This window comes from Cervus elaphus, chromosome 30 (assembly GCF_910594005.1).
Source record: "Cervus elaphus chromosome 30, mCerEla1.1, whole genome shotgun sequence".
NCBI lineage: Eukaryota > Metazoa > Chordata > Mammalia > Artiodactyla > Cervidae > Cervus > Cervus elaphus.
The window spans coordinates 3,641,799-3,669,333 of NC_057844.1; the positions used below are offsets into that span (position 1 = coordinate 3,641,799).

Consider the following 27,535-nt stretch of genomic DNA (forward strand, 5'->3'; position numbering starts at 1 on the left):
CACATACTGCTGAGGCCTAGCTTGAAGAATTTTGAGCATTACTTTGCTAGAGTGTGAAATCAGTGCAACTGTACGATGGTATGAACATTCTTTGCCATTGCCTTTCTTTGAGATTGGAATGAAAACTGACCTTTTCCAGTCCTGTGGCCACTGCTGAGTTTTCCAAATTTGCTGGCACATTAAGTGCAGCACTTTCACAGCATCATCTTGTAGGATTTGAAATCGCTCTGCTGGCATTCCATTACCTCCATTGGCTTTGTTCATAGTGATGCTTCCTAAATAAGGCCCACTTGACTTCATACTCCTAGATGTCTGGCTCTAGGTGAGTGATCACACCATCGTGGTTGTCTGGGTCATGAAGATCTTTTTGATATAGTTCTTCTGTGTATTCTTGCCACCTCTTCTTAATATCTTCTGCTTCTGTTGGGTCCATACCATTTCTGCCTTTTATTGTACTCATCTTTGCGTGAAATGTTCCCCTGGTATCTCTAACTTCCTTGAAGTGATCTCTAATCTTTCCCATTCTATTGATCTCTAATACATTCCCATTCTGTCTCTATATTAGCTTGAATAACTCCCAATTACTCAAGCTAACACAGAGTCAGGAAAGAATAAAACATAACAGGTAATTTTTAAAATACTTATATTAAAGGGTATCTTTCATCTTAGCAAATACAGACTTGGCCAATCTACTGCATTCTCCCAGAACATTAAAAAATATTTTTCATATTTATATTTTTTATAAAAACTACCCAAGTAAAGGTCTCTGTATTCACTCTGCTTATCCTGTTTCTAGGCCTATAGTGTAAGTGGAATAAAACATGCCTCCTGAAAATTATTGTTTTTGCTTATTCTTATAGGCTTTTGCTGTACATAGTCAAAAACACTGAAGTAATAAATTAGTTTCCCTTTTCTATGGCATAGGAAAATGGCTTATGAACATCTACTTATGAACCACACCACACTGAGTAATGATTTGTTTTCTCAGTCACCAAGTTGTCCAACTCTCCGTGACCCCGATTAGTCAACCTAATAAAAATTTGTGCACAATTTGTTTCAAATAACCCAGTGTAGACTAAACAATACACTTAATACAATTTATAAATACATTAAGGGAGTGGGGTGGGGGAAGTCACCAATCACAAGAGATAACTTGACACATCAGCATTAAGGTCAATGACTTTATGGGATTCCACAACTAAATCTGTAAGCACAGCATAAAGAAGGGTCAGAATCCTACTACAAGTAATTCAGAATAGGGAATCCTATGACACCAAATGGCAGAAAATCAAAAAACCAGTCTTCCATTTTACTTCCCTAAAAAACAAGTACCACCTTCTGTCACTTCCAGTTTCTTTATACTTCTTTAGATAAAGTGGCCATCTACTCTGCCAAAATGAATACCACAATCTTTATTCCAATAATTATGATAAGGACCTGAGTCAACACTAGCTTAAATTTAACTTTCTCTATGAGTTATATATCTATAAATGGGCAGATGAATAAAAACATAAAAAAAAAAGTAGCTCTAAGAAATAAGTCATTAGTGTTCATCTTAATCAATGCAGAAAACTATTTCCAATACAAGGTTGACTTTATTCAAATATAAACTATCTTGAAAAATGCATCTCGATCAGAAGGGCTGGAGAAGTGGACAACCATGCTGTCAACTGCACACTGTGGCCCAGCGGGATATGCTATTGAGCCTCTCAGTGGACACCTCTGCCTTAGCTTCTTCATGGTGAAGCTGGAAAACACGAGCAGCTCAGATCTACAGAGGCTTCTGCTCATTTCAACCAACTGACTGAATACCAGTGTCAAATTCATTGGCTGCAAATTCCATGTTGATCCTGAAGAAGCAAAAAGTGACATTCTGCCCCACTTCCAATATGATTAAGCACTTCATACATGACAGTCAAAGAAAACATGTAACTCTGATATACACCAAAAATAACAAGGTCACTTTGACTGGGTTTGGCCTCTGCTGAGGAAAACCTTGAACATTTCCTGTAAACTATTTTATACTTGGCATTTGCCATGTTGGTGTCTGAAGATACAGTGTGACCTCTGGAAAACAAGAATCATATGAGAAAGCTACTGTTTTTTCTTTCATGGACAGACTAATGTAAACTTGGCAGCCTAGGTAATTTGCAGCTTTTAAATTTAAATATCTTGGCCAGCCAGTTCTTCCAAAGTCTGACTTTCTTGCCCTGTTGGAAAATAAATGTTTTCTTTCCTTTCTTTAAAAAAAAAAAAAATGCATTCGTTTTTTGTTTGTATGATTTCTTTTGATGCACAAATGTATATGATTTCGATCATTTAGCTAATACGTGACATTAAATTTTTTCTACACACAGGAAAATCTATCTTAATTTCTTCTATGCTACGTTTTAAAATTTTTATATTACAAAAATAAAAACACCAAAAGCAAAGAATCATCGTTACAACCTTAAAATTTTATTTGCAAACATTTCATAAAATTAACCTGCACAAAAATTGAAAGGACAGCTATGTAAAAGGTAAAAAAAAAAAAGAAACTACTTAGTACTCCATAAGGATCTTTTTTCCTAAATAAGTAATTTCCATAGAGATGTGAAGCATTATGAAATGCCTTGATACATCATGATTAAGATCTGTACTACTCAAGCTTCCCTGGTAGCTCAGCTGGTAAAGAATCCACCTATAACGCAGGAGACCCCGGTTCGATTCCTGGGTCAGGAAGATCCCCTGTAAAAGGGTTATGCTATGCACTCTAGTGTTCTTGGGCTTCCCTGGTGGCTTAGACAGTAAAGAATCTGCCTGCAATGTGGGAGACCTGGGTTCAAAGCCTGGGGTGGGAAGATCCCCTGGAGAAGGGAACAGCTACCTACTCCAGTATTCTGGCCTGGAGAATTCCATGGATAGAGGAGCCTGGCATGCTACAGTCCATGGGGTAGCAAAGAGTCGGACGTGACTGAGGGACTTTCAAAAAAAAAAAAACTCAAAAAGAAAAACCAACATTTTAGTGGCCAGACAAGAAATTTTTGGCCCAAGACTAAAGATTAAAATATAGATTTTTAAAAAGTTTCTAGGAATAAGCCTTTGTAAAGTCATAAATAATGTAAAATATTTAAAAGTGCTTAAATTCTGAAAAATTGAAACCTAGAATTGTTTCGTTAAGCATTTCCTTTAAAATGCTTAAGATGTATTAGAGAGCTAATTCTGAAGGATGTGCTACTTGAAAACACCACTAGATGACAACCTTGCTTTACAAGTACAATATTATCAGCCTATTACTGGAAAATCTAAGACTCCAAAGATGTACTAAACTGGCTTTAAAATAAATGTTTCCAACATTTACTGGGTTTTTCTGGTGGAGAGTAGATATATCAAAAATAAAATGAGCTATTTATAAGTGCTAAATTTGTGCTTGCTATAAAGATCACTCAGGATTTAAAAAAGAAACTCATTTAGCAGACACTCAAGAGATTTCTTACACACACACAACAAAACTGAAGCATATCAAAAGACAATTTTCTCTCTTATGCCCTCCTATGTCCATCCTTTGGAAATACAGATTTATATATAGTACATATAAATTACTAGAGACTAATACTTTTTTGTTGTGGAATAATTACAGAGTACTTTCAACATCATTTCAACTGTTGCTTTTCTCTGACATCAAAACAAATAAACATGGTATTTTAAGATAATAACCATAAGAAGAAAGGTGATAACAAAACACAAACTTCTATTTTTTATGATCCATTTTCAGATATCTTAAATATTTTTCCTATATATAATCCAATCCATGAAGACATTAGTCCTGGAAGGCTTATTTGGTATTAAGTAATTATTATACTTACTTAATAAGTAAGTGGGTTGGCAACCCACTCCAGCATTCTTGCCTAGAGATCCCACAGACAGACAGGCCTGGCAGGCTTATAGTCCATGGGGATACAAGAGTCAGACATGACTTAGCAACTAAACCACCACCAATTATTATAACACCCTAGCAAGTAAAAATTTGTAAATATTCCTTTGAAATTCCATAATTGATATATTACAAGGAATAGTAGCAAAGAAATCTAACTATGTTATCATTCATTTTTGTAAACCAAGCCCTTACGTATTTTTAAAGTATAAAATGAAAGCCTGGATATTTTTACTTTCATTGAAGGTTATAATTTATGTCCTTCCTCTAATTCAACATTTTCATTTTTAAATTCTGAAGCAGAGCTGAAGTAGTTTTTAATAACTCATAAATGAGTTTATTTGATATTTCTGTCATCTCTACTTCAGCACAAAGGTGATAGCTATGAAACCATACATCAGTAGGAAAGACTCACTGCAAGCCTACTACTGTCCCATGTACTGACTATTGTGATACAGCATCAGAGCTGGCAGAGGCCATGCCACAGGCCTCCCAGGATCAACACCAGACCAGGGACTGAATTCTAAGTTTACATGAGAAATGTTACTTTAAAATGTGAGCTATGGTAACAACTACTAGAAGGCATTTTATGAATAGCTTGGGCTGTCTGATCAGTACTTCATAGTGAGACAGAACTAGATGCATATCTCAGCCTCACCATTTAATCAATGTGGGATCCAAAGCGATTAATTCAATCTACCTGTGCCTCAGTTGCCTTCCCTACTTAAAATAAATTAAAAAAAAAAAAAAAAAGGTCTACAGAGTTGTTCTAACAAAATGCTGATCTTTAGAGTTGTTCTAAGAATAAATGAAATACCCATCATGTGCTTGGTATGAAGTTAGATGCTAAATAAATACTAGATTCTTTCCTTCTAAAACACTGTAACCTTTGTGTCTATTCTGGAAAATATCTCCAAAAGATAATGATCCTTAAAAATGCCTTCTTCTGAAACTAATACAATGAGTGAATCTACTATAGTTCAACTTTTTTAAAAAAAGTCTTCAGGGTTATGAGAAGAGAAGAAAAGAATGAAATTCACCAATCAATAAAGGGAATTTCCTCAAAGGTTGCAGCTAATAGCCAAAATACCCTAAGATACATATTCCCAACATGCTCCTCACATGGAGCTCACTGAGAAATGAAGGAAGATGTCGGCAAGATGAAAAGATTTGTATTATTTAATTTGTTGACATTTTCCAATTGGAAACACAGTTTTTAACAATAAGAAAAAAACTTACTCCCTAAGACTGTGCAACTATTTATGCCCAAAGAGAATTTTCAATGCAAAATACATTGCCATCATTTTTCTTTTTTTTTTATTGCCATCATTTTATGTCAAAATTTAAAATAATGATGTCAAGAAACACTTGGGAAGTAATAAGTTTAATATTCTATATTGTATTAAAATTAGCCAATGGGAATTTGCTCTATGACTCAGGGAACTCAACCAGGGCTCTGTAACAACTAGAGGGGTGGGATGGGGAGGGAGGTGGGAGAGAGGTTCAAGAGCAAGAAGAGGGAGGGGACATATGTATGCCTATGGCTGATTCATGCTGATGTTTGGCAGAAACCAACACAATTCTGTAAATCAACTATCCTTCAGTTAAAAAATGAATTCAAAATTTTAAAAAATAAAAATGACAATTTTAATATGTTTTAAAATGATATTTTATGATTTACACTCACAATTTATTTAAATTAATACCACTTATTCAAAACTTTAAAAATGAAAACCTACTTCGATTATCACAGGCCATTATGACAAATACCTATTTGTTTCTAGCACCTGTAAGCATACATGTTACCATTTAACAGCCTAACAATTCTCCAAAAATTAAAATGAAAATAGAAGAGGCCTAAAATAAAAACTGGCAGTCACTTAAAATACGCTACTAAATTAAGCTGCTGCTGCTCAGTTGCTAAGGCGTGTCCAACTCTTTGTGACCTCACAGACTGCAACAGGCCAGGTTTCCCTGCTCTTTACCATCTCCCGGAGTTTGCTCAAACTCATGTTCATCAGTCAGTGATGCCATCCAACCATGCAGTCCCTTTCTCCTCCTGCCTTCAGTTTTTACCAGCATCAGGGTCTTTTCCAACAAGACAGCTCTTTGCATCAGGTGGCCAAAGTATTGGAGCTTCAGCCTCTGTCCTTCCAATGAGTATTCAGAACTGATTTCCTTTAGGATTGACTGGTTGGATCTCCTTGCTGCCCTAGGGACTCTCAAGAGTCTTCTCCAGCACCACAATTAGAAGGCATCAATTCTTCAGAGCTCAGCCTTCCTTATGGTCCAACTTTCACATCTGTACATGACTACTGTGGGAAAACCATAGCTTTGACTATTCAGACTTCTGTTGGTAAAGTGTCTCTGTTTCTTAATACATCGTCTAGGTTTGTCATTGCTTTTCTTCCAAGGAGCAAGCATCTTTTAATTTCGTGGCTGCAGTTACCATCCACAGTGATTTTGGAGCCCAAGAAAACAGTCTCTCACTGTTTCCATTGCTTCCCCATCTACTTGCTATGACGTGATGGGACCAGATGCCATGATCTCCCTTTTTTAAGTGTTGAGTTTTAAGCCAGCTTTTTCACTCTCCTCTTTCACCCTCATCAAGAGGCTCTTTAGTTCCTCTTCAGTTTCTGCCATAAGGATGGTGTCATTTGCATATCTGAGGTTGCTGATATTTCTCCCTGCAATCTTGATTCCAGCTTGTGATTCATCCAGCTTGGCATTTCTCATGATATACTCTGCACAGAAGTTAAATAAGCAGGGTGACAATATACAGCCTTAATGTTCTCCTTTTCCAAATTTGAACCAGTCTGTTGTTCCATGTCCAGTTCTAACTGTTGCTTCCTGACCTGCATACAGGTTTCTCAGGAGGTAAGTAAGGTTGTCTGGTATTTCCATCTCTTTAAGAATTTTCCAGTCTCTTGTGATCCACATAATCAAAGGCTTTAGTGTAGTCAATGAAGCAGAAGTAGATGTTTTTCTGGAATTCTCTTGCTTTTTCTACGATCCAACAGATGTTAGCAATTTGATCTTTGGTCCCTCTGCTTTTTCTAAATCCAGCTTGTACATCTGGAAGTTCTCGGTTCACATACTTTAGACTAGCTTGAAAGATTTTGAGCATTATCTTCCTAGCATGTGAATGAAATACTAAATGAAATAAGTAAATAAAAATGAAGTTTTCGCAAAAGAGTAAAATACCCCCTCAGTCGATAAATATGAATTAATAATTCTAATTGTCATTTCTTTAAGATACACCTTAAATAGAAAATGCTTGGTATTGAAGTTTTTGAAATTGAAGTGTTGCAAATAAATTAAGAATTTTCTTTTTCCAGCTTAGAAAATGTAATTTAAATACCCATTTCTTTGTAGTAGTCTGAATGGTGGTACCCCAAAAGATATGTTCATGTACTAATCTCTGGGACCAGTGAATGTTACTTTATTTGGAAAAAATGATCTCTTAAAGACATGAAACAATTATCCAGGTGCATCCTAAATCTAATGACAAGTGTCCTTATAAGAAAAAGGCCCAGGGAATTTTGAAACATACATACAGAAAAGACACAGATGGACACAGAAACTGGAGTGATGAGGTCTCAAGCCAAGGAATGCCAGCAACCACCAAAAAGTTGGACACAGCAAATAACTGATTTTCCCCTAGACTGTCTGCACACACCTTGATTTCAGATTTTTAGCCTCCAGAACTGTAAGAGAGTACATTTTTATGGTTTTAATCCCTCTGCTTGTGGTTATTTGGTACAGCATTCACAGGAAAATGATGCACCTATTACAAATTTAAGCCACTTGAAAGTACTGATTCAACTAAATAAAAATCTATCTTTTGAAAGGTCATCCTTTACAATAGAATCTATGAAGAACAACCTCTATTCAATTTAAAATGTCCTGATTCATTAACTCTCCCTGAATGATCAACTTCAGTGAACTTGATCAGTTTAAGTCAATAAATAATAAAATACAATTTTACAGATAAATAATAAGTGAAAGTGGCCCCTTCCCAATTATTCCAAAAAATATAAATTATTAACAATGTTAGGTATATCCCTGTAATACACATACACATAAACTGGGGTAGATTTTAGAAGGAAATATTTGTTTATAGAAGTAGACTCAGGTACATAAAAGTTTCTGCAATAGATCTTTTCATTTAAGAACAGATCACAGTCAACTTCCGTTTCAAACATAGATTTCCCAGTCCCATTCTATTCAATGGCTGCTTGTCCCTTAGTATCTGAGGGGGATTGTTTCCAAGATCTCTGCAGAAACCAAAGTCAGCAGATGTTCAAGTCTCTTATATAAAATGTTTACAAATATAACTGTCAGTATAAACTCATGATTTTATACTTATATCAGTTTATTCATTCTGATGCTTGTGAACTGGCCCAGAAATTACACATGACTCACCTAATAGTTGCATCTTCATAAATCTAATCATAAAGAAGCCTTGGTATGACTTTTAATTTTAAAAGAGCAATAAGGCATTTTTTCATAATATCTAACATATACAAATTAGGAACTGTTACAGATTAATACATCTCAATTTTAAATAACTGAGATAACACTGACTTATAACATCACACGTTTCATACATACATTTCCATTTTTGTATACCCTACAGCATACTCACCACCAAAAATTTAGTTTCCTTCCTTCACCATAAACTTGATACCATCTATTCCTTCATCTCCTTCCTCTCCAGTAAATACAAATCTATTCTCTAAATCTTCATGTTTTTCTTTGGTTTGGTTTTTTTATTTGGGGGGTTTGTTTGGTTGTTTTATATTCCACATTGAAATAAAATCTATATGATGCTTGTCTTTCTTCATCTGACATATTTCACTTAACATAATATCCTCCAGGTCCACATATATTGTCAGAAATCACAAGATTTCATCTTGTTAATGGATGAGTAGAATTACATTGTATAAACATACCATACCTTCTTTATCCATCAATCTACCCACTGAAGGGTACTTCTGCTATTTCCATTATCTTGGTAAATAATGCCATGGGGAACAGAGGTGTACTTATATCTTTTCAAACTACTGTTTTCATAGTCTTTGGATAGCCTAAAGTGGGAAAGCTGGATTAGTGATATTGAGTACCTTTTCACATGTCTGTTAGCCATATGTATACCTTCTTTGGAAAAATGTCTATTTAGCTGTCCTGCCCAGTTTGGGGACTTCCCTTGAGGCTCAGCTGGTAAAGAATCCATCTGCAATGTGGGAGACCTGGGTTCAATCCCTGGGTTCAGAAGATCCCCTGGAGAAGGAAAAGGCTACCCACTCCAGTATTTTACTCAGGTTGTTTTTTTAACTGAGTTGTATGTGTTCTTTATATTTTTAATTGAGGTATAATTCCCCTATTACTTTATGTTGGTTCCGAGTGCACAATGCAGTGATTTGCTATTTCTACACATTACAAAGTAAGTCTAGTTGCCATCTATCACCACAGTTATCACAATATTATTGACTATATTCCCTATGCTGTATATTTCATGTGCATCACTCATTTATTGTGTAACTATAGTTTTTTACCTACCAACCCATTTCTTCTACTTTACCCAAACACCTACACACTTCTCCTCCGGCAACCACCAGCTTCTTTTCTGTACCTAAGAGTATGTTTCTCTCTTGCATCATTTGTTTTGTTTTTTAGATTCTACACAAGTGAAATCATATGGTATTTGTCTTTCTCTTATTATTTCACTTAGCCTAATACCAACTGGGTCCATCCATGTTATCACAAAAGACAAGACTTTCTTCATTTTTATGGTTGAATAATATTCCATTGATCCTATAAACCACATCTTCTTTACTCACCCATCTACTGCTGGACACTTAGGATCCTTCCCTAGTGGCTACTATAAATAATGCTGCAATGAACATATGAGTGCATATATCTTTCAAATTAGTGTTTTTTATTCTTCAGAAAAATACCCATAAGTAGAATTGCTGGATCATATGGTAGTTCTATTTTTAATTTTTTGAGACACCTCCATATTTTTTCCAGAGGAGCTGTACCAATTTACATTCCCAATAACAGTGAATGAGGTGACACTTATCTCCATATTCTTGGCAATACTTAAATGCTGTTTTGGATAACAGTCATTCTGAAATATGTAAGGTGACATCTCATTGCAGTTTGATCTGCAATTTCCTGACTAATGATGTTAAGCATCTTTTCATGTGTCCATTGACCACTTGATGTCTTCCATGGAAAAAAGTCTATTCAGATCCTCTGCTCATTTTTTTAATCAGGTTGTATTTTGGATGTTGAGTTGTATGAATTCTTTGTATGTTTTGGATATAATGTCTGTAAATACATTCTCCCATTTAGTATGCTAGCTTTGTATTTTGTTGACAGTTTGCTTCACAGTGCAAAAATTATTTAGTTTGATGCAGCCCCATTTCTTCATTTCTGGTTTTGTTTCCCTTGCCTAAGAAGACTGGTCTGAAAAAAACTGTTAAGATTGATGTCAAAGAGCATAATGCCTATGTTTTCTTCTAGGAGTTTTATGGTTTCAGGTCTTACATTTATGTCTCTAACTCATTTTGAGTTTATTTCTGTATATGCTTTGAGAAAGTAGTCCAGTTAGAATCTTCTGCATGAAGCAGTTTTCCCAAAATCATCTGTTGAAGAGGCAGTTTTTTCCCTCCATTCTATCAATTCTTGCATCCTGTGTCAGAGATTAATTGACCATATAACTATGAGTTCATTTCTGGGCTCCTTTATTCTGTTCCATTGACCCATGTGTCTTGTTTTGTGCCAGTACCATACTGTTTTAGTGACTATAGCTTAAAGTATAGTTTGAAATCAGTGCATGTAATACCTAGTGTTTTATTCTCCAGGCTCAGGATTGATTTGGCTATTTAGGATCTTTTCTTTTCCATACAAACCTTAGAAATTATTTCCTTCATTTTTGTAACAAGAAAAAAATGCCATTAGTAGTATGCATAGGGAATGCACTGAATATGAATTGCTTTGGGGCAGTCATTTTAATAACAATAATTCTTCCAACCCATGAGCATGGTGTATCTTTCCATTTGTTTGTGTCATCTCCAATTTCTTTCATCAATGTCTTATAAATTTCCAAGTACAGGTCTTTTACCTCCTTGGTTAGACTTAGATTTAGTCCCAGGTATTTCATTCTTTCTCATGTAATTATGCATGGGATTGTTTTCTTAATTTTTCTGAGAGTTTGTTGTTGGTGTATAGAAGCACAACCAATTTTTGTATATTAATTTTGTAACCTACACTATTACTGAGTTCTAATAGTTTTCTGGTGATATCTTTAGAATTTTCTATACACATTATCATGTCATCTGTAGTGATAATTTTATTTCTTCCTTTCCAATATTAATTCCTTTATTTTCTTTTCTTCTCTAACTGCTGTGACTTGCAGCACTTGCAGGACTTGCAATACTATAACAAAAGTAAATGACAAGAGTGGGCATCCTTGTCTTGTTCCTGACTTTAGAGGAAACATTTTTAGCTTTTCACCATTGAGTGTGACATTAGCTGTGAGCTTGTCACATATAGCCTTTATTATGTCGAGATATGTTCTCTCTACATACACTTTTTGAGAGTTTTTATTAATAAGTAGATGTTGAATTTTGTCAAAAAACTTTTCCTGCATTTATTGAGATGATATATAACTTTTATTGTTCAATTTGCTAAGGTGATATATCACATTACTTGATTTGCAGATATTAAAACATCTTTGCATCCCTGGGATAAATCATACTTGATCATTGTTTATGATCTTTTTATTGTATTGTTGATTCAGTTTGCTAATATTTTGTTGAGGATTTTTGCAGCTACATTCATCAGTGACACTGACCTGCAATTTTTTGTGTGTGGTATCTTTCACTGGTTTTGAAAGTATCAGGATAATGTGAGCCTCACAGAATGACTTCAAAAGTATTCTTCCTCTGCAATTTTGTGGAATAGTTTGAGGAAGATAAATGTTAAATCTTCTTAAAATGTTTGGTAAAATGCATTTGTGAGGTCAATTGGCTCTGTACATTTGCTGGGCATTTTCTAATTACTGACTCAATTTCATTACTGGTAACTGGTTCATTTTTTTACTCTTCCTGATTCAGTTTTGGAAGATCACACATTTCTAGGAATTTATCCAGTTCTTCAAGGTTGTCCATTTTATTGTTGCAACATTGTTCATAAAAATCTCTAATGATCCATTATATTTCTGTCATGCCAGTTGTCACTGTCCTTTCATTTCTGATTTTATTTACTTGGGCCACCTCCTTTATCTCTTGATGAGTCTGGCTAAAGGTTTATCAATTTTATTTTTTCAAAGAACCAGCGCTTAGTTTCCTTGATCTTTTCTGTTGTTTGGTCTTTATTTTAATTATTTTACTTATTTAGGAGAAATCTTCAGGATTTCTTTCCTTCTATTAACTTTGCGCTTTGTTGTTCTTTTTCTACTTCCTTTAGATGTAAATTTAGGTTGTTTATTTGAGACTTTTTTTTCTCTTGTTTCCTGAGGTAGGTTTGTATCATTATAAACTTCGCTCTTAGAATTGCTTTTGCTGTGTCCCCTAGAGTTTGGATTGCTGTGCTTCTGTTTTATTTCAAGGTATTTTTTATAATTTCATCTCTGATTTTTTTCAGTGACCCACTGATTGTTTAGTACCATATTGTTCAGCCTCCGTGTTTATGTTTTTTCTTTTGTTTTTGGCCATGCCAAGTGGCATGTGAGATCTTAGTTCCCTGACCAGGGATCAAATCCACGTTTCTGTTTTTAGAAGTATTCTTTTTTTCCTATAGTTGATCTGTAGTCTCATATGATTGGTTAGGGAAAAAAAAAACAACAACACTTAAAACGATTTTTAAATTTACTGAGACTTGTTTTGTGGTCTAACGTGATATATCATGGAAAATGTTCCATGTGCACTGAGAAGAATGTTTATTCTGCTGCCTTTGGGTCAAGTATTTTATACATTAATATTTATCCCATCTTCTCTAATGTATTGTTTAAAGCTAGTGTTTCTTTATTAATTTTGTCTGGATTCTCTGTCTACTGATGCAAGTGGAGGCATTAAAGTTCCTTACAATCATTGTGTTACTGTCAATTTCTTCTTTTATTTTGTTAGTATTTGTTTTATCTATTCAGATGCATCTATGTGGCTTACATACATATTTATAAATGTGTATGTTCCTGTTGGATTGATCCCTTTATCATTATGTAATGTTCTTTTTGTCTAGGCTGTCAACTACTAAAAGTAGGGAGTGAGGCAAGAGAATTGAGAGAGAGTCCCTAAAATGCTCAAGTCATTCAGTCACCAAAGGCTTAAGGCTCTCAGAAAACTAGAGAATGCATTCCAAGGCATTCCACCTCTTCAGTGCAGAATCAGGAGAGGCAGCAGGGCCAGAAGAGCAATTTGCATCCACTTATGGGAGTGTCTATTTCATCACAAGTGGCACAGGTTCAAGGGACTAGATCTGATAGACAGAGTGCCTGAATAACTATGGACGGAGGTTCATGACATTGTACAGAGGCAGTGATCAAGACCATCTCCATGAAAAAGAAAAGCAAAAAGGCAAAATAGTTGTCTGAGGAGGCCTTACAAATAACTGAGAAAAGAAGCGAAGCTAAAGGCAAAACAGAAAAGGAAAGATATATCCATCTGAATGTAGAGTTCCAAAGAATAGCAAGGAAAGATAAGAAAGCCTTCCTCAGGGATCAACGAAAGAAACAGAGGAAAACAATAGAATGGGAAAGACTAGAGATCTCTTCAAGAAAATTAGAGATACCAAAGGAACATGTCATGCAAAGATGGGCTCAATAAAGGACACAAATGGTATGGACTTAACAGAAGCAGAAGATATTGAGAAGAGGTGGCAAGAATACACAGAAGAACTATAAAAAAAAAAAAAAAAAAAAAAAGACCTTCATGACCCAGAAAACCACAATACTGTGATCATTCACCTAGAGCCAGACATCCTGAAATGTGAAGTCAAGTGGGCCCTAAGAAGCATCACTAGTGGAAGTGATGGAATTCCAGCTGAGCTAATTCAAATCTTAAAAGATGATGCTGTGAAAGTGCTACACTCAATACGCCAGCAAATTTGGAAAACTCACCAGTGGCTAAAGGACTGGAAGAGTTCAGTTTACACTCCAGTCCAAAAGAAAGGCAATGCCAAAATGCCTAACAATGTTCAAACTACCGCACAATTACATTCATCTCATACACTAGCAAAGTAATGCTCAAAATTCTCCAAGCCAGACTTCAACAGTACATGAACTGAGAACTTCCAGATGTTCAAGCTGGATTTAGAAAAAACAGAGGAACCAGAGATCAAATTGCCAACATCTGTTGGATAACAGAAAAAGCAAGAGAGTTCCAAAAAACATCTACTTTGGCTTTATTGGCTACACTAAAGCCTTTGACTATGTGGATCACAGTAAAAGCCTTTGTGTGGATTCTTAAAGAGATGGAAATACCAGACCATCTGACCTGCCTCCTGAGAAATCTGTATGCAGGTCAAGAAGCAACAATTAGAACCAGACATGGAACAAAGGACTAGTTCCAAATAGGGAAAGTAGTACGTCAAGGCTGTATACTGTCACCCTGCTTATTGAACTTCTATGCAGAGTACATCATGCGAAATGCCGGGCTATATAAAGCACAAGCTAGAATCAAGATTGCCGGGAGAAATATTAATAACCTAGAGATGCAGATGACACCACCTTTACAGAAGAAAGTGAAGAGGAACTGAGGAGCCTCTTGATGAAAGTGAAAGAGGAGAGTGAAAATGTTGACTTAAAACTCAGCAACGCAAAAAACTAAGATCATGGCATCCGGTCCCATCACTTCATGGTAAACAGATGGAGAAACAGTGGAAACAGTGACAAATTTTCTTTGCTTGGGCTCCAAAATCACAGCAGATAGTGACTGCAGCCATGAAATTAAAAGATGCTTGCTCCCTGGAAGAAAAGCTATGGCCTACCTAGACAACTTATTAAAAAGCAGAGACATTACTTTGCGAACAAAGGTCCATCTAGTCAAAGCTATGGTTTTTCCAGTAGTCATGCATGGTGTGAGAGCTGGAGTATAAAGAAAGCTGAGCACCAGAGAATGGACGCTTTTGAACTGTGGTATTGAAGAAGACTCTTGAGAGTCCCTTGGACTGCAAGGATATCAAACCAGTCAATCCTAAAGGAAATCAGTCCTGAATATTCATTGAAGGACTGATGCTGAAGCTGAAACTGCAATACTTTGGCCACCTAATGCGAAGAACCAACTCATTGGAAAAGACCCTAATGGTGGGAAAGATTGAAGTCAAGAGAAGGGGACGACAGAGGATGAGATGGTTGGATGGCATCACCAACTCAATGGACATGAGTCTGAACCAGCTTCAGGATTTGGAGATGGACAGGGAAACCTGGCGTGCTACAGTCCATGAGGTCACAAACAGTCAGACGTGACTGAGCAACTGACTGAACTGATTTTATCACAACCTTGCCAACAAAAAGTGCTGTCATATATTTTTTAATTTTTTGCCACCATTACAGCTGAGAAAGGCATGTTTGCAGGCCATTTTTTATGTTTTTTGCATGTGTTTTTCCCCGGGTTTTCATCAGAAAGTGAAAGCGTTAGTCATTCAGTCATGTCCGACTCTTCCCAACCCCATGGACTGTAGCCCACCAGGTTCCCGTCTACGGGATTTCTCCAGGCAAGAGTACTGGATGGGTTGCCATGCCCATTTTTTCTGTTAAAGCCTGGAGAGCCTCTATTAGTTTCTTTCAGCTCTCCGAACTCACCCCCTATACTTTAAAGCTTAGGGTACCTGAAGATGCAGGAGTCAGGACAGTATGGGGAGATCTTCTCTCTTATCCTGCCCATTGTTGTTCAGTCGCCCAGTCGTGTATGACTCTTTGTGGACCCATCGACTGCAGCATGCCAGGCCTCCCTGTCCCTCACCATCTCCCAAAGTTTGCCCAAGTTCAAGTCCATTGCATCAGTGATGCCATCCAGCCATCTCATCCTCTAACACCATCTTCTCCTTCTGCCTTCATTCTTTCCCAGCATCCTGCCAGTAATCATTTGCATTTGAAAGCCTAAAGTGTTCAGAAAGTGCCTCTCAGATACTCTGCTCTGGCCCCAGCATTCTGTACCTGAAAGCCTAATTGCCTCTGATCGACTCTCTCTCTCCTCCAAGGAAATCCAAGGGGATTTCCTCACCCAGGGATCGAACCTGGCTCTCCTGCATTCCAGGCAGATTCTTGACAGTTTGAGCCACCAGGGAATCTCTATTTTTCTATCAGACTATTGGTCTTTTGCCAGGGTTCTTTATGTATTAAAAATTGTAGCCCTGTATCTGTTTTATATATTGAGTCTTTCAGTTTAGCAGTTGTTCCTTGATTTTGTTCATGGTATTTTTCACTGTGCAAACTACTTTTTATTTTTATGCAGGCAAATTTATCAATCTTTTATTGCCTCTGGATTTGAGTCAGAATTAGAAAGCATTTCCCTACTCTAAGGTTGAAGAGGAAGTCATCCATGTTTCTTCTACTACATGGATAGAATAACAAGTAGATAGTAATCCATTTAGAGATTATACAATGGATGGTTTAAAACATGGATGTAATTTTACCTTTCTCCAAATGGCTACTAAATTGTCCCAGTATCACTGCCTTTAAAAATATGTCTTCTTTGTAGTGCTTTGAGATGTTGCCTAGGACCATTATCAGTTTACTGTCTTTCAGCTCCAAATCCACCTTTTGATTGCTGAATTATGATATTCAATCTGAGCCTTTTAAATTTTTTCTCTTTGCCAACTGGTACCCTGTTAAACTTTGCCAGTAGAGGGCATCAGGGACTCCGTGATGATAGAGTTTGGCTTCCAGGTTCCAGTGCACTTGCTCAACAGGATCCAAGCAGCAGGGCACCATGGCCAATAGCATCACCCAGCACCATCCCTCAGTGGTTGCATGGTCGAGTGACTCCAGTAAGAATCACAGTAACTTTTTCCTGTGACCAGCCTTCGTTGACACTTTAGAAGGTAGATTTAGAAGTTCCACTTAGAAGTTCCAAAGGAGTGATTTACAGCAAGTTCTGCCAGAGCAGGACCACAGCAATTTCTCTCTTATTCAGTACCCTCTTCAATAAGGAATGACTCTCACTCAGACCTAAGGATAAGGGAAATTTCTCCTTAGGCATAGCAGCTGTTCCCTGTATCTTCTAATCCTATATATTTTGAAATTCTCTTTGCTCCTTATAAGTCCTCATTATTCCGATCTCCTGCTGTAGTTCATAATTTTTATACTAAATTTCCTCTGTTCAAGTTGCTATGTTGGGTTCTCTCTTCTTATTGGAACCAGACTGATACATTACCTTTGCCATATACTATGTTTCCACTGTTATGGGGTCTAATTCTGGATTTTCTATTTCCCCTTTTACCAAGAAGCTGTTCAATCAATTTTTTAATTTCCAGGCAAAAGAAGCTGTTTTTGCTTTTGGTAGTAAAACCTAGTTATGTTCTGCATTGTAATCAGTGTTTTGTGTAATATGTCTACTTTATGGCAATTATTGTTTTCTTTGAGACTTAATATATAACCAACTTTGTCAATGTGTTACGGGCACTCAATAGAAACATGTATTCTTTATTTTCAAACTGTAGCACTCAGTTTGCACTGAAGAGCAATCCTACTGTTATTTATATCATCTATCTCCTTTTAGTATTTGTCCACTTCACCTATCTAATAATGAAAGTAGTATATTACAGTCTCCTATTATTGGTATGCTTCTTATTTATGTGTCCATGTATCTCCTGTGGGTTTTATTTCTGAAAGGTGGTTGATAAATATAAATATTCATAAGTATAACATTTTAATTGTGGGATGTGGGTTTTAGCATTAACCTTCTCTGTCACATTTAATGTTCTTGGGCTTGAATTCTAACATATCTGATAGATATGCTCTATCTATCACTGTCCCTGCTCTCATACTATTTCCATTTGTCTGGTATACTTTTCTCCATCCTTCTATTCTCAGCTATTCTGAATCACATTAACTAAGTCTTTTGTAAATAGCATATTGGGTTCTGTTACATCAACCAAATTTCGTTTTCATTTTTGAGGAAAGCCCATTCACAGTGATCACTGGTCTCAATTTCATCATCATATTCTAAAAATTGTGTATTTTGTTATTTTCAGCATGTTTCTTTATCCACAGGATATTTTAAAGGCATTTTTTGGTTTTACAAATGTATTTTTGTTTCTGTGGTGCCTTCTGTACTTATAATTCTTTTTAAATCCCCTTGAGTCTTGTTTTCTCATTTAACTTTTTAATGTATGATTTACCATGTACTGTTGATATTCTTAAATACCTAATGCACCATTTTCCCTTTTTCTTCTCCATTCTCCTCCTATTTTCCAGTGCTGTCAAAATATGTAATACTTTTATATTAGCATTTCATCCTCACACCCATCTTTTTTTAGTGTTAGATGTATACTTACAAATTTTAAGATGTTCAACATCAGTTCTCCTGTTGAAGTTTTTCCAATCATCTGGTTGGATGAAGCTCATCGTCTAGATTTCTCAAGTACTGAGAGGTAAACATTCCTCTAAGTTCTGGTATGCTAAAAACTATGTTTACATAATCTTCGTATTTAAAAACCACCTTCACTGTATATAAAATCCAGAATCCTTTTTTTTATTGAGTTTTTAAAATGCTGTTCCATTTTACCTTGTTTTACATGTTGGTTTTAAAGTTTGATGCTAGTATAGTTGTCCCTTGAACAATACAGGTTGTTGCTTATACACAGGTATACACTGTTTGCTTGTTTTTTTTTCAATAAATACTACAATAATACTATACAATCTGTGGTTAGTTTAATCTGCAGATGCCAAAATTGTGGATATAGAGTACTATGAGTTACTTGTGGATTTTCAACTGTGTGTAGAGTCAGTACCCTTAACATCCACATTGCTCAAAGGTTAACTGTATAATTATTTTGTCTTTCTAAGTTATTTGGGTTTTTTGCATGGAGTCTTAAGGATTTTATTATCTTTGAAATAAAATTTTACTAAGATATATACTAGTAATTATATATATATATATATTATGAATTAATTTTTCCAGGTTCTTGATATACTTTCAGTGTGGATTCAGGTTCTATCTGGAAAGTTTCCTTCAACTACAGTTTCAGATATTAGCTCTTTTCAGTTGTTTTGGTTCTCTTCTTCAGAGATTCCAAGAAGACAAATATTATTCCTTCCTTGACTGTCTTCCATTTCCACTATTTTTTTCTGTGACATTTTTTACTTCTCTATGTCATTTTAATTCTCATAGTTATTCTCTTGCCCTTTTTTTTTTTTTTTTTTTTGATGCTCTTATTAAATTTTCATATTAGTCTATTATCCCTTTGGAGCCCTGTAATATAGTCTTCATTTCTGGGATAATTTTGACACTTTCTTCTATTTTATGAACTTCATCAATTCGTTTTTTAATTTCCCCATTTGTTGTCCATTTCTGTGTTCAGATTTTTAATTTCTGATTAAAGAGATTTTTCATATTGTCAAATTCTTGTTAATTTAATTCTGTTTGGAGTATCAATTTACAGTTGTCCTAACTTCACAGTGTGTATTAAGGTGGGAGTGGGGGTTCTCAGTTAATTTGTGCAGGAAATTGTTTCCTGATTCAGAAACCTTTTTTTATTATTTTGTGCTGTTGATCCATTTTATAGTATTTCTAGTCTAATGTCACCCTATCTTATCAATACCAGCCAGGTACTTTAATGGGGTGGTTGGTTGGTCTGTTCCCTTAAGGCAGACGAGCAGAAATAGTTTTGTGAATCCCCCAACTTGCGATTCAACTGCCTTGTAAGATTCTATCTTTTCTCTCATTTTTTTCCTCTTCACAGCCAAATGCCAAAGAAAACTACTTGCTACCCTTTTGCCTTTTTTCTCTCCCAGAAGCTATGCATTTGGAAACTTATGCCTGCAAATAATGCCTGCTCTTTGAAATCAGTCTTAATCTTTTAAATAGAGTCTCTCTCTTTTATAACTTTATTTATTTTTATCAGCTCTATTTATTTGTTTATTTTTACTATGCTAGGTCTTCGCTGCTACACAGGCTTTCTCTATGGCACCAAGTAGGGGCTACACTCTAGCCACAGTGCATGGGTCTCACTGTGGTGTCTTCTCCTTGTGGAGCATGGACCCTAGGGTGTGCAGGCTTCAGTAGTTGCAGCTTGTGGGCTCTGGAGTGTGCGCTCGGTAGTTGTGGTACATGGGCTTGGTTGTTCCAAGACATATGGAATCCTCCCAGACCAGGGATTGGACTTGTGTTCCCTGCATTGGCAGGCAGATTCTTAACCAATGAACCACCAGGGAAGTACAAGTCTATCCTTTTAAATCACATACTTGTTCCTTTATATAACCATCTCTCTCTTTAAATTTCATGCCTGACCAACTGGACAACAACTATCTCTTTAAATCTTCCACCTGGTCCTTGACTTGGAAAGTGTCCCTTAAAGATATGCATAATTTGAAATACCTTTCTGATACGTCAAGCTACTTTAAAATTTTCAACTTTAGACTAGATTTCACCTTCCTGGTTCCCCCTCAAGCCCCAAGCATCTCTCCTCTGCTTTTCCTATGGTCCTGAATCATCCAGCCCCATAATGGAACAGTCTGAGGGGGGAGTGTGTGAAACCATGGTACCATTGTTTGTTAACGTTTTTCCACCCCCAGCTATTTGACAATGTTAGCATTCTTCATCTTCATATAAGTTGAGAGTATGTTTTCACATAGAATTGTCATAAATATAGGTTGAGAGGCAATTTTGGAGGTTGTTTACCACACTACCATCATTTTCTAACTATCATGTATGCCAGTATGCTTTGTTCAATAAATAGGTAAACTGATTCTAAAATTCATATGGAAATGCAAAGGAACAAGGACAGATTATACTTAAAAGAGAGATGAGAACTTACACTAATTGATATCAGTACTTACTCTAATTGATAAAGTTCCATTAATTAAGAAACTGTGATACTGGCATGAAGACAGACAGAACAAAGACACAGAAAAGAATCTAAATACAGATGAATAAAATATGGTCAACAGATCTTCAACAAAATGCTAAGTCAATCCAATAGCGAAACAAAATCTTTTTAACAAATGTTACTGAAAAAACTGAATAAGTGTATAAAAAATTAAATAAAACTCAGCCTCCTTCCTACTGTACACACAAAAATTAATCTGGTCACATACCAAAATATAACCATAAAGCTTCTGGAAGCAAACATTAGAGCATTTTCACAGACGAGATAGGCAACAATTCTTGGACAGGACATAAAAGCAATATTCATTAAAAAAAAAAAAACTGATAAAGTTGATCTTCACCAAAACTAAACATTTCTAATATCAAAAAATAACATTAGTAAAATAAATTGAAAAACCATAGGTGGAAAAGTATTCATAGTATATGCATCTATCAAAAGATTTGTATCCAGAACATATAAACAATTTCTATAAATCAATAGAAAAAGTTCAGCAATCCAGGAAACGGGCAAAAGACTCAAATAGATACTTCATAAAAGAAGATAAACACATATCTAAGAAACAGACTCAGAGACAGAGGATAGACTTGCAGGTGCCAAGGGGGAGGTGGACAGGAGAGGGAAGGATTGAGACTTTGGGATTAGCAAATGCAAACTAGTATATACAGGATGGATAAACAATAAGGTCCTATTGTATAGGATAGGGAACTATATTCAATATCCTGCACAAATCAAAATGGAAAAGAATATGTGAAAGAATATATACACATGTTTAACTGAATCACTTTGGTACAGCAGAAATTAACACATTATGAATCAATTATACTTCAATAAAATTTTTTAAAAGAATATATGCAAATGACCAATAAGCACATGGAAAGGTACTCAACATCTTTAGTCACCAAGCAAATGCACATTAAAACTGCAATGCAATACCATCTCACACAAGCATGAAGGGCTAAAATTAAAAGGACTGAAAATGCTGGTGAGGAACTAGACAAATCAATCTCTCAGATTGTTGGCTGGAGTATAAACGTCACAACCACTTCAGAAATAAAGGTAAACATAAATCTACCATATGGCCAACTAATCCCACGTCTAGACATTTTATCCACAACAAATGAAATACATGCCCACAAAAAAAATTTGTACAAGAAAAGTCTTCTTCATAACTGGAAATCAGAAACAACCCAGGATGTCTACCAACAGGAAAAAGACTTAAAAATTATGCTATACTCAACCATGTAAAAAATATTACTCAATAATAAAAAATAATAAACTACTGCTACAGGTGACAACATGAATGAATCTCAAAAACATTGTTAAGCTTCTAAGAAGTCAGACAAAAATTATTTCATTTTTATGATGTGCAATTACAGAAAAAATTAATTCAGGATGACAGATGTCAAAGATGACCTGGGGCCACAGGTCAGTGGAAGGGACAGAGCATAAGAAAGCTTTCTTGAGTGATGGAAATGTTTTGTCTGTTGTTTAGGATGGTGGTTGCATTAAATGTAAACAACTATTAAAATCTACCACACTAAACACTTAAAAGCTGCATACCCTAATGTTTGTTAATCATGCTGAAATTTAAAAAGAAAAAGCCAATCACTTTATTTTTTACTGCAGTATAGTTCATATGCTGCAGTAAACTATACTGCATGTATACATGTATGTATATATCTGCTCTGTTTTAGACTCTTTCCCATCGAGGTCACTTCACAGCAGTGACAAGAGTTCCCCATGCTGTACAGTGGGTCCTGATTACCTATCTATATTACAGACCTATATCATCTCTTTTACATATCATAGTGCATACGTATCAATGTCAGTCTCTCAATTTACCCTTCCCCACCCCTTTCCTCCCTGCTAACCGTAAGTTGTTTTCTATATCTGTGACTCCAATTCTGTTTTGCAAATATGTTCATTTGAACCATTTGTTAGATTCCACATAAAAGCAATATCACTTGATATAAGTCCAGTCACTTTATTCAATAAACATTTCTTGACTGCCTATCCTGTGACACTGTGCTAGTCCTTGGAATTTAAAGATGAAAGGAACACAGTCATTGACCTCAAATACGTTCAGTTCCAGTGATGTTTAGTTGACCTGAAAAGACAGACATATAAACAATTATAACCCAATGAGCTAGAGCTAGAATGTTACAGGAGTTCAGAGGAAGGACGTCCCATCAGAAAAGAAGTCCAGTAACAGGTGACAGCTTAAAATTATAGGCAAGAATGGACTCAAATGAAGAAAGGATTATGAGAAATGGTACAATGAAGGACACAATATACCACATACACAAAAGATTTACAAGCAGGTTGATGTTAGAGCACATACTATAGGAAGATAGGAGCAAGAAAGAAGGCCAGAGAAAGAACAATAAGAAGCCATACAAACATGTGTAAGGAAGACAGTGTTCATTCCATAGGTAACAAAAGATCTAAAGGTTAGACGACTATTTTAGACAACTCATTCTAATAGCCATGGAAAAGATGAATTTAAAAGAGGATACAAGAAAACCAGTGAGGAGGCTACTGGTTCCCAAGAATGTTCCCAATAATGATGTTCCCAAGAATGAAAGACTGAAGTGGAAAAGTAGTTACAAGCATGACTGGCAGGACCAACACCTAATTTAAATACAACAAAATGGTATAAGTCAAAAACTGACTCTAACATGACTGATGAATATGCCACCAACTAAGACCAAGTATAAAGAGAAGTGGGAAAGACAAGCACTGTCTCAGGAATGGGGAATGTGAGGTGCCTCTGTGATAACTAGTTCAAATTATGTAGCAAGTGTTTCACATACAGTTCAGTTCAGTCGCTCAGTCATGTACAATTCTTTGCAACTGTACCATGGACTGTAGCACGCCAGGCCTCCCTGTCCATCACCAACTCCCAAAGCTTCCTCAAACTCATGTCCATCCAGTCAGTGATGCCATCCAACCATCTCATCCTCTATCGTCCCCTTCTCCTCCTGCCCTCAACCTTACCTAGCATCAGGGTCTTTTCTAATGAGTCAGTTCTTTTCTAACGAGTCAGTGGCCAAAGTACTGGAGTCTCAGCTTCAGCATCAGTCCTTCTAATGAATATTCAGGACCAATTTCCTTTAGGATGGACTGGTTGGATATCCTTGCAGTCCAAGGGACTCTCAAGAGTCTTCTCCAACACCACTGTTCAAAAGCATCAATTCTTTGGCACTCAGCTTTATAGCCCAATTTTCACACCATACATGACTACTGGAAAAACCACAGTTTTTACTAGATGGACCTTTGTTGGCAAAGAAATGTCTCTGCTTTTTAATATGCTGTCTAGGTTGGTCAAAACTTTTCTTCCAAGGAGCAAGCATCTTTTAATTTCATGGCTGCAGTCACCATTTACAGTGATTTTGGAGCCCCAAAAAATAAAGTTTGACACTGTTTCCATTGTTTCCCCATCTATTTACTATGAAGTAATAGGACCAGATGCCACAATCTTAGATTTCTGAATGTTGAGTTTTAAGCCAACTTTTTCACTCTCCTCTTTCACTTCCATCAAGAGGCTCTTTAGTTCTTCGCTTTCTACCATAAGGGTTGTGTCATCTGCCTATCTGAGGTTATTGATATTTCTCCCAGCAAAATTGATTCTAGCTTGTGCTTCATCCAGCCCGGCATTTTGCATGATGTACTCTGCATATAAGTTAAATAAGCAGGGTGACAATATACAGCCTTCATGTACTCCTTTCCCTATTTGGAACCAGTCTGTTGTTCCATGTCCAGTTCTAACTATTGCTTCTGGACTTGATACAGATTTCTCAGGAGGCAGGTAAGGTGGTCTGGTATTCCATTTTTTTGAGAATTTCTGACAGTTTGTTGTGATCCACACAGTCAAAGGCTTTGGCAAAATCGATAAAGCAGATGTTTTTCTGGAATTCTCTTGCTTTTCCAATGATCCAGCGGATGTTGGCAATTTGATCTCTGTTTCCTCTGTCTTTTCTAAAACCAGCTTGTACATCTGAAAAGTTCTCGGTTCACGTACTGTTGAAGCCTGGCTTGGAGAATTTTGAGCACTACCTTGCGAGCATGTGAGATAAGTGTAATTGTGTGCTAGTTTGAACATTGTTCGGCATTGCCTTTCTTTGGGATTGGAATGAAAACTGACCTTTTCCAGTCCTGTGGCCACTGCTGAGTTTTCCAAATTTGCTGGCATATTGAGTGCAGCACTTTCACAGCATCGTCTTTTAGGATTGGAAGTAGCTCAACTAGAATTCTATCACCTCCACTAGCTTTGTTAGTAGCGATGCTTCCTAATGCCCACTTGACTTTGCATTTCAGGATGTCTGGCTCTAGATGAGTGATCACACTATCATGGTTATCTGGGAACTTTTTTGTATAGTTCTGTGTATTCTTGCCACCTCTTATTATCTTATGCTTCTGATAGGTCCATACCATATCTGTCCTTTATTGTGCCAAACTTTGCATGAAATATTCCCTTGGTATCTCTAATTTTCTTGAAGAGATCTCTAGTCTTTCCCATTCTATTGTCTTCCTCTGTTTCTTTGCATTGATCACTGAGGAACACTTTCCTATCCCTCCTTGCTATTCTTTGGAACTCTGCATTCAAATGGGTATATCTTTCCTTTTCTCCTTTGCCTTTTGCTTTTCTTCTTTTCTCAGCTATTTGTAAGGCCTCCTCAGACAACCATTTTGCCTTTTTGCATTTCTTTTTCTTGGGAATGGTCTTGATCACTGCCTCCTCTACAATGTCAGGAACCTCCATCCATTCTTCTTCAGGCACTCTATCAGATCTAATCCCTTGAATCTATTTGTCACTTCCACTGTATAATCATAAGGGTTTTGATTTAGGTCATACCTGAATAGTCTAGTGGTTTTCCCTACTTTCTTCCTATACAAGGGTGCCTTTTCAAATAAAGGTCTAGGCAAATTTAGGAATCATTAACATATATAAATTAGTTTAAATATGAATTCAAATGAGGTTTATCAGTTGAAGTAAAAAGAATGAGAAAGTGAAACAATGTAATTTTGGTAGTACCAACAGGACAGGTAAGAAAAGGCAGAGAAGGGTAGGACAAGAATACCATAAAAGCCAGTAAGTGGATGATCAGAAATGGATGAAGAGAGCAAGAATTCTGTAGCATTAGGGAATACAAGAAACAGTGAATTTCAAGAAGTAGGTTGACCAATACCATCCCATGTTGAAATGTACTTCCCTGGAAGGTCATTTTTAACCTCAGCAAATGCATTTCAGTGGCGTGGAAGAAGCACAAGCCAGACTGCAGCAGACAACAAATGCAACAGGGGGTAAAGGTAAAGAGGTAGAAAGTAATATAAAGACTGATTCAAAGAATTCTACATATGAACACAATCATACATGTGCTCAACATTAAAATAGCAACTTTCAAACCAAAGAAAAATACCAGAAAAGACAGTCACAAGATAATTTCTTTAAAAGGCAATTCAGATCTTGAAAGAAAAATGTCTTGCTTATTAATAAATATCTACTTATCAAATGAATGTTTTATATACAGTCTCTCTCACATAATTCAACTGGAAATAGCACTAAAGTAAGAATGGAATTAGTGGTTGATCCAGTTAAGAAAAATAATGGACCTACTTCTTTTCAGAAATTTAGATCTAAAAACCATATTATGGACCTCCTCATCTTCCTTTGCACTTAAGAAAAATACCTTATTTATTGAAGGGATCAACTGAAATAAAGCAGGTCATTTTTACTATGATTTAACATGTTAAATCTTACATCGCTACTTATGAAGTTACAAAGCACAATTTTTCAGCATCCAACAAACTAATGAAACTCTTATAAAAGGACACCAAGAAACAACCTGCACTAACACTTACAGATTAAACAGAATTAACTGATTTTTTTAACTGGGGCAGACTAGGGTGGAGAGACAAGCCAAGGACACTGACAGTCAACCAGAGTTTTCCATTTCCTTCTTAAGGGAATTAGGAGGAATAAATTCACTGATGACATTTACCTCTAAAAAATCTTTTTCTTTAAACTGTCCCTGTGTAACAATTAAGCCATGCTTGAAATAAAATCCAGAGACATCTTTTTAAACCCAGCAAATCTGTTCTTTTCATTGCCCTGATTTAAAACTTTCAATGGGTCTCTAGGCCAGGGTGGTTCCCAGGAAATTCATCAAGTCATCCATACAAAGCTTGGGTATTTTAAAAAAGGAAGCAATTTTTATTTGTTTAAATCTCACAATTTGATATGCAAAATTAATCATAATTTTTACAGAAAAACTATGCATTGTTCAAAATTATTATATTATATAAGTGTGTGGATGAGCTATAAAGATTGCCTTGGTCTATTCAACATAGCTAAAATGCAAGGCCTGGTTTTCTTATTAATGTCATTTGCCTATTATAGGTTCAGTTCAGTTCAGTCCAGTCACTCAGTCATGTCCAGCTCTTCCCAGCCCCATGGACCAGTCTTCCCTGTCCATCACCATCTCCCGGAGCTTACTCAAACTCATGTCCTCCCACCTTCAGTCTTTCCCAGCATCAGGGACTTTTCTAATGAGTCAGTTCTTC

The 27,535-nt window shown here is 36.1% G+C and overlaps 1 protein-coding gene and 1 long non-coding RNA gene across 3 annotated transcripts in view; one reads left to right on the forward strand and one right to left on the reverse strand.

Annotated features, from left to right (window-relative positions):
- Window positions 1-27,535, reverse strand: part of TDRD3 (tudor domain containing 3) — a 204,196-nt gene that overhangs the window by 152,239 nt on the left and 24,422 nt on the right. The gene's annotated exons all lie outside the window — the stretch shown is intronic.
- On the forward strand, window positions 133-11,497 carry LOC122687078. Its single transcript, XR_006339010.1, has 3 exons — window positions 133-143; window positions 8,213-8,220; window positions 11,372-11,497. It is a non-coding gene; the product is annotated as an uncharacterized LOC122687078 (long non-coding RNA).